Genomic DNA, 14662 nt, shown 5'->3' with positions numbered 1-14662 from the left:
CTCTATAGTGAAAATTTGATCATATATATATGTGATCGGATCCTACCAGGCAAGAACATAGATGCCGCTCCAGAGGCAGGCAAAAGCATAACTTGGGTAAACAATATGGCAGTGTGGACAAAATATGCATGATAAACAGATTAAAGCTCAAGAGCTCTCATAACACATTGATCTTTGTGGATGATAGACTAGATTATTCTTCCTTGAGATATATCGCACTAATATTTTTCTCCCTGCCATGGCACTGCACCTGTGTGCGTAAGTGTGTCTGTGTGTTTGGGTGTGTGTGTGTGTGTGTGTGTGTGTGTGTGTGTGTGTGGCCGTGTGTGTGTGACCGTGTGTTCTGCTATTAGGCCCTAATGGGAAACTGGAAAAGCAGCACCAAAGCGAACGACTTTTTTTTTTACGGAAGACACGGAGAAAAAAAAATGGAATTTTGAAGTTTGAAGGGGAATTCCGGACCTTTAGGAAGGTAGTTTGAGAAGAAAGAGTAAAGCTCTATAAGCACGACGGTAAAGATTTAAATCAAAATCGAGTAAAATTCAGGGAATTACGTCGTGAACTTGTAAATTAACTTTCACTAATGTCTCCAAAAGCGTTCTGGGACAGTTGATACGAATACTCACATGAGTAAGTTTATGACAATATTATCTCATAATTTGATGTTAATCGTGTACGAAAAAAAAATGAAACATTGAATATAGAACATAATGTTATTCCTGGCTGAATTTGAAACACTGACCTGTCAGGTATATTCGGTTTGGAGCAAAGTTGTCTTGGAAAAAAAAAATCACGATTCTGTGTACAAACTATATGGCAAGTTGGGAGGCGATGGCATAATCAGCTCACTTATTTACACTCATAATATTGTCACGACTGTTCAAAAACTGCTTTGGGAAAATAAGCGAAATTCACAATATTATTTTACAACTTCCTTATTGATCAAAATTTCAGTGTTTTACTAGTGTTAATGTAATGAAATTTCCCTCTTTATTATCAGACTGACTTCATAAGTGGTCCAGAATTTTTTTTTTACATTTTCCACAAAACAATCATATCAATCGCAATACATACGCAAATTCAATAATAATGAAAATGCTATCTCTTCACTAACCTCACTCTGACCTGCACAAAGATTTTCACACGTTTTATATTTACTGAAATGAATAAGAAATGCGCGTCATTTGCATCAAATTGTTATTTTGTTGTTAAGTAAGCTTTACCTGGCAATGATAACTTTTGAGAGAATCGACGTCATAGTTTGCGTATTATCGTCCAAAATTATGATTTTTCATAATTTTTTTTCTGTGTATATATGATTCATTTGTGAAAAAAATACACACTACTCAAACTTTAAATCCATAATTAGTTTCGCATTGTATGCCCGATTGTAGTGACATTTCTAGCATTCCGTTTGTTTTTGTCTTTATTCTGTTTATTTACGATAGAATGCGGAGTGGTATTGCCACATTTCATGCATATGTGTAGGTCAGTTGTATCACAAAGCATCCTACCATGTAAACATAATTATTGCAATAAAGCCTACAATATAAGGAGATATCACTATTTTTCTCCATAAACCATAACTGAAGACGGTTTAGTCTAGAAACATTTTTGTTATAACTATTGCTCATATTTTGTATATTCAACAATACTTACATTAATTATACCGATTCGAATTTTTACATTGGTTGTTTCTATCCCTAACTCACATTTTAGATCTATTTTGAAGCATTAAAACTGGGTTTTTGTTTCATCTGGTAATGTCTTTTTCATTTAAATGCATTGCCGTACAAAGAGACAGGAGGGCAGACAAAGAGAGGGAAAGAATGCCTTGAGGTGTGGAAGTATATGATGAAGGTTCAATCTTGTGAATATTATTCATTTTTGTACATTTGACGAGATCGTTTTGGCATTTTCATTTTTCTTTTCTTCAAATCATTAATCAAAGAAAGGTTATTCAAAACAAAAGTTCCTTGATAAAATGGTGCAGCTTTAAATATTTCGGTTCGTGCATGGTAAACGTGGGTGCAATGATACTCAATCCTGATTCTTAATTGTGTTCGTGTGCACAGTAGAATTCAGTTAAAGTAATTTCGAAGTGATATTTTGAATATTACCATCAAAATAACTATACATTTAAATACCTGTTCGTAAACTTACAATGTTTGAATGGATAGTATCTCCATTCGGGAAAACATGAAACAAGATGTGTTAGTTATCATTATTATTTTCTCTTTTTGGGGGGTGGGGGTTGTTGTTGTTGTTGTTGTTGTTGTTTTGTTTTGTTTTGTTTATGTGCTTACCATGTACTCTTAGATTTTACATATGTGTATCGAATTGTGAATCATGTGCTATAATATTGCCAACCATTACATAAAATCAGAAATATGTTAATTAGACGATGACGTCATTGCCTCTCAGGATTTCCCTTTGGCTTGTAGATATAGAAATCATGGAAGCCACGCTTTAGGTCAACATCCCTCAAACTTGGCGTAATTACTGAGTTATTCAACTCTACCTTTTTTCTTTTTTCTTTTTGTATGTGGAGCTTGACTCTGATTTCGTTTTATTCGATTTTTACTTCATACAGAGAAAATACATTTTGAAATGGTCCATGTGTTATTCTTATCCGAAGATGCCATTATCTTTTTTGATTAATTTTCTGATTACGTTTAAGAGTTATGATCTAGCTGTACATAAATAGATTTTGGCTGATACGGTACTCACATATTACGTATTAAGTGATCATGTTTTATACGCTCTGCGTTTCAAGAGACCACCATTTTCGATAGATATGGTAATTTTTCAGTCAAAATTGCAAAGCATACATTACTATTCTTACTATTCTAGTTATTCGCACATATCCATATACTCTATGATCCACACTGTATTGTGTATCTTTTACAAATTGATAAAACAATACGATTTGTGTAATGTATGCTTTGTATTCAGTTTTACCCTATTGTTGGATAGAAATAGATTACAATCAAATTGCATTGAATTCGATTCAATTTAATTCAATTTGATTGGTTTTCTTAATTTGATTTCAGTGACAACACGACGATTCAAGTTTCCCTTTTAACTGTTCATTTTGTACTTCATTGTTTGTGACATTTGTTGTTGGTTTGATTTAACTACGTGTACATTTATCGAAATGCAGCTTGATGACTCAAAGTGCATTATTCCCTGTGATGGGGAAAAAATGAGAGGAACTGTACAGAGAAGAAGCACCTCTACCTTTTAACATCGTCGAGTCGTTCTCTGAGAGACCTATCGGAGAAGTGAGGCGGACCTACTGATTAAACACAATGAGGCGTGACTAACACCCCTCGTCAGCAAGGGTTTTCTACATCTCAACGTTCAGGGAATTCGACCGGTCTGAGACGATTTCACAGTTTTACCATCAGACATTATACGGACTACCCCCAGAGACGGTCGCCTGCTCTTTCGGGGAGCTGTCATTGGTTTCTGCTGTTCCTTCCAAGCAAATAAAGATAAGACATTTGTGCATTGGTTTTCGACTGGCAGTTACACGTTTTACTTTAGATCTACAGCGAAGACCGAATTTATATTCTAGTGCATTATGATGACGTCTAAAGTACCCATTACATTGTATAATTTATTATTTGACCTCAATCTTCTACAGCTCCCTCGATATCCATTAAATGTTATTTTGGAGCACTGTCAGTTCGCTTTCACAAGAGAAATATTACGTGGGCACATGTAAGCACATTCAAGCTGCAAATAAGTGTAGCTGCCAAAGACTTCGTGTCCTCTCTTCTTCTTCTTCTTCTTCTTCTTCTTCTTCTTCTTCTTCTTCTTCTCCTCCTCCTTCTTCTTCTTCCTGTTCTTGTTCTTCTTCTTGTTCTTCTTCTCTTGTTCTACCTCCCTTCATCCTAGCATTATCTTCGCATTGTCTACATTACGCTAAAAACTCAGTCGCAGCAATTCAAACTGATCGAGTCAAGAAGGTAAATGTTGCATGACGACATGGCATTTAAAACTATGTCCCACGTGAGTTCGTACATATATTATTTACAAATGGCATTACAGCCTATATACGATCTTTCTAGTAGAGAGCAGATAACATATAAGCGGCGATTCACAAGTGAGCTGCTTTCACACATTCAGAATGTAATGTTTCACTCTACTTAAAGGTTCAGTGTACCTTTGGGAGCAGTGATTTAAAATATATTCAGGATTTCACATTTAATGCATATGAGTATAGGTCTGTTGTACCATAAAACATCCTACCATAATAAAATGAAATTTTTTCAATAAAGCCTAAAATATAAAGAGATGTGAGTATTTTTCTTAATGAACCGTAACTGTAGACGGTTTAATCTGGAAACATTTTTATTTAACTATTGTTCACATCTTGTTCATTGAACAATATTTAACATCGATTTTACTGATTCAAATTTTTACAGTGGTTGTTTTTATCCCTAACTCATATTTTACAACTATTTTAAAGCACTGTTGGGTTTTTGTTTCATCTTTAAATGGTAAATTATGCCTTTAAGTCAGAAGATGGTCCTTCATCTATTTCACCCTCTTGATGTTGATACCACTACCTCCGGGGGTTAATTTTCTTTTCATCCTTAAGAACCCATTGGTGATGCAGCTACCTTCAAGTGGCCATCAAGCACTGCATCAAAATACTGAGCCGAGCAAAAGAAATATTGGCACCTGTCTTGGTGAAAACTGTCTGTATGTCGCATTTTATCATCGCTTTACATATTTGACTCGCTTCCAGTTTGTAAACACGTAGGTGAAGTTTTCAATCTACGGACAATCCCTTTTGGCTTTTGTGCACCACGCACGTTCCTTGAAAATATGCGAGGATGCTATAATGAACACGGGCATGGCGGGAGTCGAAGACACATTACTGTACTTGAACGGAGAGCGTAAGATATGACACAAAGTGAGGGTAGAGCCGATGATTTCATACCGGTTTCATACCGGAAAGAAGCACTAAGGCTTTGATGTTCGCTCTTAAGGACTGTTATTGAAGACGCCATGTTGTGGAGACAATATGAAATTGGCTCTGAATAGGGAAAGAAACTCAACACTGTGCCAACAGAGAGTTGTGGAATGTGAACGGGAGTCAGGAATGGTGGATAGCTGATGATTGTGGATGAAAAATGAGATTTAAAAGAGGTGGATAATAATATGATTATGACAAATGGGGTTGGTTGATATTTATACTAGGAGTGTCGGATAGCGATGGCGGGCAAGGGCGTCGATCAAGAGCGGTGGACGAGGAGTTTAGATACCAGGATGACTGGTTCCTGTTGGTCTCCGGAGAGACGAAGAGGACTAACGACTTGCGGTTGAGACAGGGAGTGTGGGTGGAGTGTCATATAAACTCCGAGTTGGGATTGGAGTGGAGAAAAGTAAGCGGCTAATTGGATAGGATGACTGAGAGGATGGATAAGACAGGAGGGCGAGGATGTTGGGATGACAAGGCGCACCAGTGCGGTGGGGAGAGGTAGGAAGGGTATGGAATGCTGGTAGTGGAGAAGTGATGGCAAGTTCCTGGGTTATGGTTTGGACATGTAATGGACATATTTCGCAACCTTGCGGACAGGATACAGGACTACTTTTGGAAACGGCTCGTCAGCAGGAGGCAAAGTCAAAAAAAAAAAAAAATCCTCTAAACTTCACCACATGGTATAGTCCTCTTTATGTCACAACTACCAGCACATCCTCATGGACTCTCTGCTTATAGTTATACCAGCACAAGGGCCTCAAAAACCAATAAACAAAGCAAAATGTCTTCCGATGCGAAATGGAGTGTGGGTACAAACACTCCGAAAATTCGGTTAGTGTGATCATGAACCTAACTAGTAGGTCATTGGTGTGATGATCCTTGGACGGCGGGCACTTTATCATCACACTTTAAATGTTTCGAACATCCCTGTGAGAGTAATGGAGGACACTTACATCAGAGGTGGGGATAGGATGATACTCTCGCCGGGAAGGGGGGGAGGGGGGACCTATTTAATATACCCTTATATACCGCGAAGACCGTTGGTGTCCCTGACCATCGTGAATTCACGGTGTGTTCACACATCGACTCTGTGAGCTCAAAGTGTCGAACCCTAGACTTTCTGTTTTCACAGTGTATTCACTGAGTCATCTACGTGAACACACTGTGAGACACTGTGATAATACTGTTTGTTGGTTGGTTTGTTGGTTTGTCGGTTTGTTACTTTTTTATTCATGTTTTTATTGATTTTCATGAATCATACAGACAATTCCCTGCTGGAAAGAACACAGTGTCCCACAGTGTGTCCACACTGTGTTCACATAGTCGACTATGTGAAAACGGTCGAATTAAGTGTGAAGATTATTTCACACTGTGTGTGTGGTTTTTCACAGGGTATTCACATATTAATGTTCTTTTTTTACACTGTGTTCACAATGTGTTTCACATTGTGTTTCACATTGTGGGACACTGTGTTCTTTCCAGCAAGGAACATAACAATCAAATATAAGATCACAACTTAGATTTTAAGAAAAGAGCGTAGGCCTTTAGAAATAAAAAGGTAATTAAATGAAATAGAGTAATCAACAGTATACAGTGGAAACTCAGCATGGAAGATCTGATTTTTTTTTTTTAAAGAAAACTATGTTAACTCTGTTAATACGCTCTAAGCGTTCCGCACAATATTCTTTCCAGCAGGGATACTGGTATAAAATAGTCCATTGTCGCATCCCTCTGCACCTTTTACTGGAGCGTCTTCCCATATGTCATCTTCTGCGTTGGCTTCAAAAAGATTTTCTTTTTCTTGAGAAGCGTCAACCAATATCATTATGCTATACGATAGTGTTGTAACGCAGGAGAAGAACCTTTTTGAAGTTTCATTTCAACGGTTCCTGACTCAACGCAGTGTATCAATGCTATGAGGACACCAGTTACATCGCTAGCACATCAATATTCCCTGCTGGAAAGAACACAGTGTCCCACAGTGTGAAGCACAATGTGAAACACACTGTGAACACATTGTGAACACAGTGTGAAATCTCTTCACACTGTTAAATTCGAGCGTTTTAACAGTGTGAACACATTGTGAATCATTAATTCACAGTGTGAAACAGAACAATATCCTGTGGAAAACCACGCGACAGTGTGAAATAATCTTTACACTGTTAAATTCGAGCGTTTTCACATAGTCGACTATGTGAACACAGTGTGAACACACTGTGGGACACTGTGTTCTTTCCAGCAGGGTTCTATCGGATATGTCCATGCATGGTTAACTCTGCCTGAAGCCAACAGTGGATAAATTTGATTCTCAACTCAAGCCTTTCTGCTTTGTGGTTTGACTCCTTATCGCCTCATCACGTGACCTCCAGAAACACTGTGACCCAAACCAATCACATTTGCTGTAACAAAGAAAACATGAATAAATTATAGTCACATAAAGAATAAAAAGAAAGTACTAGAGCTAAGGTTTTCTTCTCTCCCGCTGTGGTTAGTCGTTTTCATTCACGCAAAATGCTATAGATGATGTACTTATTATGGCAATGTTTAAGTAGTGCCATTTTCCAACCCTATGTGCTGCACGACATAGTATAGACGCTGGTTTTTTATCAGATTGAACCAGTGCAGACAGGAGAGTGATCTGCCAAGCAATTGAGGGAGGTTTTTGCGTTTGTTTGTTTGTTTGCTTGTTTTGTTTTGTTTTGTTTGTTTATCTGTTCATTTGTGTGAGAGGTCGCTGTTCTTGTTGTTGCTGTTTTGTTTTGTTTTGGACTTTTTGGGGGGTGTTGGTTAGTAATTATGTTTCTGTTATACAGGTAACAAAGGTAGGCTATCAGATTTGCTTAAGCTTTTTGTGTGTTTATAACTATAATATTGCACATATATTTCATATCACTAGGTGGTTAGGGGTGCCATTCAACTTTAGCAGACAAGCAATTAATGAATTCCTGCCTAAGAAACTTTACATGAACGGTCTTGTGGATGCGAATATTCCAAGTAAGAGCAATCAAAAACGGGCTGACTCGATTCAAGAGTCGAATGAGGTACCGATTGAAGAATCACGTTACTGTTATTTACAGGTTGTTGCTATTTTCTTTTTTGTTTTGGGCTGGTGTTTTTTTTTTATAATAATCTACGAGCCAATTTATTTTCGATCGGATTCGAACTGCGGCTGAATATTAACTGATGCCACTGTCTGTAGATCGTGTCCGACATTAAAGTTCATGTCTGGAATTACATCGTGTCTGAAAATGCTGGTCGATGAGAAGTCATTTCAGTTTGTATTTTTGAGTATTATGTTACACTACTCATGCACTAAACACATGCATTGACTGCGGTGTGTCCATACTTTTGGAAGTTTTCTATCTGTGCCTATATACCCTGTCAGCCGAGACTGTTACAATTCAATTCATCCTAATTAGGTTACAGGCCCTACTTTATTTCTATCCAACAAAAGCCAGTTATGTAGAATGACAGGTATACATTTGACAAATCATATTGCTTTCACGATTTGTAAGGAGTGGAAGTCATACGTACAATGATAAAGTAAACATATAATACAATGTAGTAATGAACTTACAATGAGAGAAGCAATGCATACTTCCAAAACGACGAAGAAATAAATCTAGAGATAAAAAAGAGTGATCTACTGAAAAGTGGAGCTTGTAAAACGCATAATTATATCCTAAGTTTATCTATGTACAGTTGGAGCATTTACCAAGTGATATAGCATATTGTAAACAGTTGAATGAAATTATACGAATATGTTTTCTATGAGTGCATTAGTTATTATTCTAATTCTTCACATATATTTCTTGAAATTCACGGTATGAAAAGATAACAATAGAAATAGAGTATTAACAATGATAATGATAATGACGATAATAGTAATATTTTTGATAGTGATAATAGCAATATCGACAATGATGATAATGATGTTTATGATGAGGAAGAAGTCAGAGAAGAATAGAGCATCAGGAGAAGGGAAATGAAGAAAACTTAATGTTAGTGTAGTACATGTCGCATTTAAGCATCCCTGATCTTTGCTTCTAAACCAGGTTAACGATATCAATCCAATCATATGCGTACCTTTATTGCGCCTGACGAGCAAAAAGCTTGCCTGAGGCTTGCCCGACTTTGCGACGGTTAATGTATACAAATTGAACTATAATTCCATGTATTGCTTGTCGGAAAAGTGGAACCATAGATAGCCTGTTACTTTGGGCACTCGGGGAGAAGCACGTAATAGATTTGAAAAATAGGCTGACCTATACTTTTGACAATATGTTGCACCATTATGGTTTTCTTCAACATGTATGTACTCAAACTCAAACCACCTTTGTGAATACGGGCCAATCTGTTTGGTTATTATGGTTGTTGTTGCTGTTGTTGTTGTTGTTGTTGTTGTTGTTGTTGTTGTCGTCGTTGTTGTTGTTGCTGCTGCTGCTGCTGCTGCTGCTGCTGCTGCTAATGATCTTTCTGCCCATGAGCAAGTCACAACAACCCAGTGCACAGCTTGTGTCACAATGCATTAATGAATACATTCCATTGCTTAGGATTCAGTTTGCATGCATTATGTTACAATGCCGAAGCAAAGCTTTAAGTAAGCTCTTTGCTTGTCTGGAGAATTCTCCGCATACGGTCGAGCGATGCATACAAATCGACTATCTTAGTTATTCCGCCCATAAAACGTTTTAAATCGGGCTCAGTGAAAAAACATCGTCTGTCTTGCACAGACGCGTACATTCTAAAATAGGACAAAGTAAAGGCTGGGCAAAGATGCACGAACAGAAAACATGTGAAGATCTAGTGCTTTGAATCAACACTGCTGGATAAACCGTCGCTGACTGGCTTCTGACATGACGGATGGCCATTACACCGCGGAGACGACACAGTGTATACAGACGTCCAGACAGCCAGCGAGAAATCAGAGAGGTTGGCAAACATGCTGATCATCCGAATCCAGAACGTTCCATGCAGAACGGAGCGGTTCTGATCTCAACAAAAGAGGGCGACATACGGGAATTTTCTATCGCACATTTTCTATTGCACATTTGCATATTGCATATTGCATATTGCATATTCATCTATACTACTTTGCACACAACCTATTGTTTTCCGTTAAACATTGTATTATAGTTATACTTTGTGTTATTACAATGTAATAATTTCATTTGATTTGTCTGAATAAAGGCTATAAAAAGCGTTAAAAAAATATTCGTTGATGGTGGCGGAGATGGTGGCTCGCTGAAGAAAGAAATCTCAACATTTAACATGGTATGTGTCTTACGTAATATTAAATATTTTACAAAATACACACCGTATTTGGTTTTATTTGTGTATTATTTCTAAATGAGGTAACACTTTAAACTTTAATTTTGGGGGTGGTGTGATGTTTGCTGTAATCCTAATAAGGATTCTGGAGACTTCAAATAAAAACAATGTAATGTCCGGGGGGGGGGGGGAACCCCTTTTTTTTTTTTTGGCTTTTTGCAGGAATGAATCCATCAGATGCTAAGTTTTGAATTGACAATACTTTTCCCTACTTCATTACAATGAAAATAAAGAAGACTTAAAAGTTAGGAAATTATAAAGGTCAGGTTCACGCTCACATATTCTTCCTTTTACAATCTCCGAATGCATGCGGGTAAGAATATGACGCAATATAGAAATACACTAACAATGTTTTGATTTATAAATGGTTTTATTGTTGATTTGAGCAGAATCTACCACTAATATTGAGTAGCAGACTCTGAGGAAAGGATTTCGAGCCGTTGTGAGTAATGTAGAGCAATTCACACCGTAATCATCTATCAGTCCCCGCCCTTCTTTAATCCTTCCAGTTGGTGCCTTGATTTCTATACAAAACAAAACCTAGAAATTATTGGCAAAATGACAAATAATTACAAACATAACGCAATCATTGGATTTTGAATATTTTCATTCTCTTCTCTATTATAATGATAAACAATGTTTTTATGTTATCAGGTTATACAGATGATATTTGATATGGTAGGGGAATGCGCGTTATATTAAATTCATAATGTGTGAAGACTGATGTTGGTGATCTGTCAGTTTAAAGAGAATATAAATTAAGTGAAAAAAAGAATCATTAATCGGAATTAACAGATAACGGTAGAAATAGTCTGTTTTATGGCATTGGGCCAAAGGGTTTCACTAAGAATAGTATTAAAACTGTTATTCACGTATGCTTGAAGCGATATAGCATTCTTTCTTTTCTTTGTGAGTGTATGAAAAAAAAAATATGTTAGCCTGAACGTTATAATGCTAACTTATCAAACGTCTCATCTTCCCTATCACATTCACGCACACACGTGCACACAGACACACACGCACACACACCACACCCACACAAAAAGGCTACACACTAAAAAGCACACAGTACATAATATAATACACAGCATACACAAACGCCAATGGCTATTGACAGCAGAGCTAATAATTCATTTCACTGCCAATATTCCCATCAATTCACCCATATCAACAGCCTCCACGGCTGCTGGAAGTAGCTCTTGAATGTCTCTTTGTAGTTAGCAATTGACACTTGCCAAGAAACAGGTAAACACCACAACGCACAGACACTAAAATTGTGGCAGGTATATTATGTCAACACACCGCCTTGTAAATTCGAAGAACTCTCGCTTCAAACACACAGGTAACATTGCATTGTATTACATTTATGCTCCAACCTATCGCCTACGGTGTAACCAGCCGACAACATGATATGCACTACTTGGTTTGAACACACTTATCTCGTCACATACGAATGCACGCAAAGAGTCGGTGAATGATTAAATCATATCTTGCGAGGAATATTTGACTCTCGCAATTGCGTCAGCCAAAATAATAGGTCGGAGCATCATAACATCTCCGCGCAATTACAACGAGAAACAGGCAGAACGAGATCGCGGGGGAGAGAGAGAAAAGGTGGGGGGGGGGGTGAGGAACAGTGACGGAATGTACATGATGGCGTTCCCGTTTCCTTCCGACGGCTGGTTGAGTCAACTCTATTTCAGGTTAAACAAATATTACTCGTATCGGTATTATCACAGCGCTACAACCATCAACATAAATCGGGTATAGAGACTACCTGGCGTGCATGCATGCCATTAGACATAGACTGAACTGTCTGTGCTTGTTAAACTATAAGAAGTGTCCGTCTGTATGGCCCCTAGTGGAGTTCGAGAATTTTAAAACTATGATGTCAGTCACAATGGCATATTCAAATTAGATGTGGTGTTGATGCAATCTCCTCGCAAGAATCCCCTGGATTTACAATACCTGCGAACAAATATTCACTTAAGTCCCATTAAATTTGTTAGGATTCAGTTGCAGTTTGCCCATGCATTTCTTTATCTCAAGTATGTTTTGTTTCATTGTAAAAAATGGCGTGGATTTAAATCCCATTTGAATACGCAAAAGTCACATTGTCTTTACTTTGTTTATACACAAATATCATATTGTATACCCTCGTCGGAAATGAAATAGAATGAAATGAAAATAATGAATCGAATCAAATACACTGTGTAAGTGCAAACTCATGATGAACAGTGGTGGTAAGACGAAGATGTTTTAAGTTAAAATTGCAAAAATATTATTTGTTTGTTTGTTTGTTTGTTTGTTTGTTTGTTTGTTTGTTTGTTTGTTTTAATAATAATAATGTTAATGTACAAATCAATTGGGAGATTGTGAGGCGATATTTACATCTATTTTCCCCACTGGGATATACAAATCTGTATCAATATTCATCGAAACACATATTATATGTGACCCGTTACGTCAAAAGCAGCCACAAGTCGGATTCTTCGAATTCTCAGTTAACAAAATATTCAGTAGGTCTAACAGTCCACTCTCTCTATAAGCTTTGATTTGATGTATAATTCATTGCAAGGCACGCTTTACATCCAGAGATCTTTCAGATCGAATATGGCTAGCATGGAAATTATGGACATCGGTTTTTTTTTATCATAACATTTCAAACAAGGCACTTTGAAAAACAAGCAATAAACTGTCGTGACTCAGAATATCACAACATGTATGTATCAAGAAAACCGGTGTCTAAACAGACAACCTTTTTTTCCCGAAACACTTGCAGCTTATGATTATTTCTTGCATTAAATATTTCGTTGTTATAATATTCCCTACTGCTGTCTCTACATAAATAATAACGAGGTATTATTCTTCTTATTTTACAATCATAAAATTGTCCTTACAAGCATAGTAATATAATTCAATACCGAATTGCTGATACCAATAAAACCAAATGATTTTTCCGTTGTAAATGTTACCTCTAAACCCGCATCAGTATAAATCCATTTATTTTAGTCCATAATTTCTTAACATATTGGCACTCACTCAAAATATGTCTTCAAGTTTCAGCGGACACATTACAAAACGAACATTCTTTTCTTTCAATCAACCCAATTCTATTCATCATCTTATTTGTCTATAAAATTTTATTCCACGTTTTGAACTGAAGCCGCCACAAATCAATATCTAGTGCACTTTATACGGGGTCAACGAAAATGATTGTCATTTCTTTCCCTCAAGTTGTACGAATTACTGCCACTTCAAAGATCCTTTACATTGATATACTTTATTCTTCAGCAAAGCATCATATTATATAATATATGTGAAAATCCTTTATGCTGTTTTATAACCACATTTAAAGCATCGGGTATAATTGGTTGACAGAACTTTTTCATCTTACTTATACCTCTATCACGCCCTGCTTTTTTGACAGCTTGCCGTATTCCAAAATAACCTAAAAATAGCCCCACCGTATATAGTTAAACTTGTGACCAAACGCCCTACTACTTATACCACTCGATATACTCTTTCTTGCCAATTACATATACCCAAACCTAGAACCGAATATAAGAAATGCTCCTTCACTTATGCTGCAAGCAAATCATTTAATGAGTTACCCATTTTTATTCAAACAGCCTCCTCATTGCAAACATTTAAGAATCGTGTACGTCAACACCAATCGCTCATTTGATACGAACCCTTTGCACTAGCTACGAATTATGATGATATCTATTTTCTCCACTCGTTTTATGTTCTTTCTTATGTGTTTTATTTTCTCACGAACCGATTGTTCTTTAGCTGTATCATATCTATGTTTGTTTTGTTCTTGTCTTTTATTGTGTGCACATGTAATGTAATGTATTATCAACGCAGGGCTCCCTTGTAAAGCAGGCCTTTGTGGCACTGAATGGGACTACCCTGCTTTTAAAGAAGACTTTATAAATAAATAAAATAAAATAAAAATGTAACATCCACGTCGTATTTCCTCTTGAAAACAGTAAGTGATATGATACATTAATTATCCAATCCTTTTTCATCAAACAAAACATGAACGAAACATTTTTTTTTATACTACACTCTTTTCAATTCAATTTAGTTTCATTCATTTATTTCCATCCAACTATGAATGAAACAAAATACAAAGCATGCATTACGTAATCATGATTAGTTTTTGATCAATTTGAAAAAAAAATACATAACGCAATGTTGATCGTACAATGTTGATCGTATGATAAAGTATAATATGATTATGTACAATCAAGTAGAATAATTAAGAACAACGATACATACTTTGAAAGGTTAACAGCCAAGTAAGTATGTAAAAGAGTGGTCCACTCA

The sequence above is a fragment of the Diadema antillarum genome, unplaced genomic scaffold (assembly GCF_040938485.1).
Source record: "Diadema antillarum isolate AM-2024a unplaced genomic scaffold, OU_Dant_1.0 seq00001503_RagTag, whole genome shotgun sequence".
In the NCBI taxonomy this organism is placed as follows: Eukaryota; Metazoa; Echinodermata; class Echinoidea; order Diadematoida; family Diadematidae; genus Diadema; species Diadema antillarum.
The sequence above is the reverse complement of the archived record's forward strand: the minus strand, read 5'-3'. Positions refer to the sequence as shown.